This window comes from Propithecus coquereli, unplaced genomic scaffold (genome assembly GCF_000956105.1).
Source record: "Propithecus coquereli isolate 6110/MARCELLA unplaced genomic scaffold, Pcoq_1.0 Scaffold254, whole genome shotgun sequence".
NCBI classification, from domain to species: Eukaryota; Metazoa; Chordata; class Mammalia; order Primates; family Indriidae; genus Propithecus; species Propithecus coquereli.
In genome coordinates, this window is record NW_012148108.1 from 267,105 (window position 1) to 269,355 (window position 2,251).

Consider the following 2,251-nt stretch of genomic DNA (forward strand, 5'->3'; position numbering starts at 1 on the left):
CAGGTGGCATCGGGGCCGGGCGTGGGGCGCGTGGGGCCGCGGGCGCAGGCGGGGCGGAGGGCGGGGGTCTGGAGGGAGCTGCGGGGGCCCCGCCGGCGGTCGCACGTGCCGGGGGAGAGGACTCGTCCTGGCTGCGCCGGGCCCTCGGCCTCGCGGCGAGCTGGGACCCGAGCCCGGCTCCCGCGGAGCGCTCGGTGGAGCGCGGGTCGGGACCGAAAGACCGTCCCGGCGGGTTGGCGTTCTCTTTTTGCGCACAAAATGCTTCCAGGGTCCGCCTCTCAGGCTTTTGGAGGGGCGGGGGAGCTGCTGGTGGGAGGGGGCCTCCGGGTCGCCCGGGAGGGCGTGAGCGCCGCGGTCTGGCCCCGTCTCCTCTCGAGCTAAAGCGGATTTATCCGGGTGTCCGGGACCGGCGCGGGGCGGGCGGCGGGTGCGGCCCCGCTGGCGCTCGGCACGTCCGGGCGTTCCCCGGCACACGCCGCCGTCTCGCCCTGGAGGTGACAGTCGGGTGCTCGGGTCCCCCAAAAGCGACCCCAGCCCGCGGAGCGAGGGCGCCGGGATTCCCGCAGGCGCCGGGGCCTGGGCTGCAAAGCCGCTTTCAGGCTGGGAGTCATCGTGACACCTTCCTCACCTCCCTCCAGGTCCCCATGAGCCTAAAAATAGCCTTTGGCGCCCGGCCAGGGATCATCGGTTGGGTTGAGAGATTGTTCTTGGTTTTTCAATGACAGCCATGACCGACGGCACAGTGCATAATCGTAAATAGGGAAGTGAAACTGTTTCCCACAGAACAATCAATTCTCAATTGTTCAAAGCCTAACGATCCAGTTCCTAAATAGTCTTGGCGTCTTCCCCCGCCCCGGTGACCACTTTGGGCTGTTGCTCACCGGTGAGGGGGCAGTGGGCAGGACAGGAGGGGAGTCTGGAGACAGGTGGGGACAGAGTGGAAAAAGTTCGTTTTTGTTAAGTTGCTTTTAGCATTAAAAAAAAAAATAGAGTAGTTTTGAGGTATATTTAAGTTCAAAGATGTCATCATGGAATTACAGGATTATAACTTCTAATTATGTGTGGCGTTTGGAACAGAGGATCACAGGCCATGGAATTGCAGGAGGCCTGGCCCGAGAGTCCCTAGATGTCTGTCCTAGGGCCCCAGGGCCCAACTGCCACCCCCACAAAATTGCTGTGTGGCCTCCAGCAAGTTGCTGGTCTTACAGGGACTTCATTTCCTCCCTGGGTCGTTTGCCCTCTGTCCCTGTCCCCGTGGAGTTCTGGATCTTTAGCAGCGACTGGGGGAAAGTGGCAGAGAGGGGCAGGAGGGATGGAGCACACCTGTGCGGGTGGTGGGCTCAAGCTTTCCAGAACAGGTTTTCCTATGGGAGCCGCCCACATCTGTGAGTCCGGGGGGGCCAGGAGCCGTGACAGGACGCACGATTGGCCATTTTTTAGATGCAGTTTCTCGGGTAGTAGATGAGGGTGTCATGGGTGCAAAATGAGATGAATTACAGCGTTACAATTAGAAGCATCTATTTTGAAATGGAGACCTTGCAGCGATCGCTGTGCTACATCTGTGTTAAGTCATACCCGTCCAAAGAGTCACTTTGTCCGAGGAAAGTAAGAGGCGTTGATGTCGAATCTTTCCTGATCCGTGACCCGAGCCAGTTTGACCTAAAGCAGATGCTCACTGAATGAAAGGTGGGTGTCATACAGGTGTAGAGGGGGAGGAAGGGCACTTCAGGTGGAGGGGGCAGCGTGGGCAAAGGCGTGGATCGTGAGCGCTTGTAGGGGAGCCCACGGTGCAGCAGTGTGAGGGGAACCAGGCAGTTCAGCATCGTGCAAACTGCTAAGCAACTGGGGAACGGCAGGAATCTACCCAAGTATTTAAAGCAAGACCAGACATGGTAGATTTATGTCAGAGAAAGACCCCTTTGACAGCTGAGAGGTCTGTGGGTGGGTGGTGGGGGAGAGGCAGTGGTGGCGCCAGGCAGAGGCATGGGGAGGGGATTTATTTCCCTGCAATCCCCCTCACCTGTGCCCTTCCTACTCTGATACAGACTGTTGATGAAAATGCAGTCAGTTCTAGAAAATTCTGTGTAAACACAGGCTTGGCCACCCGTCCTTCCCACCAGCTTGCACCTGCATCTCAGACCAGGGGTCCAGACTGAGGGCAGGGGATCCCAGCAAGGGGGCTGGAGTGCTGCCAGCCCGAGCAAAGGCAGTGTCTGCAGCGATGGGAAGAACTAATGGGATGGGGGTGGGG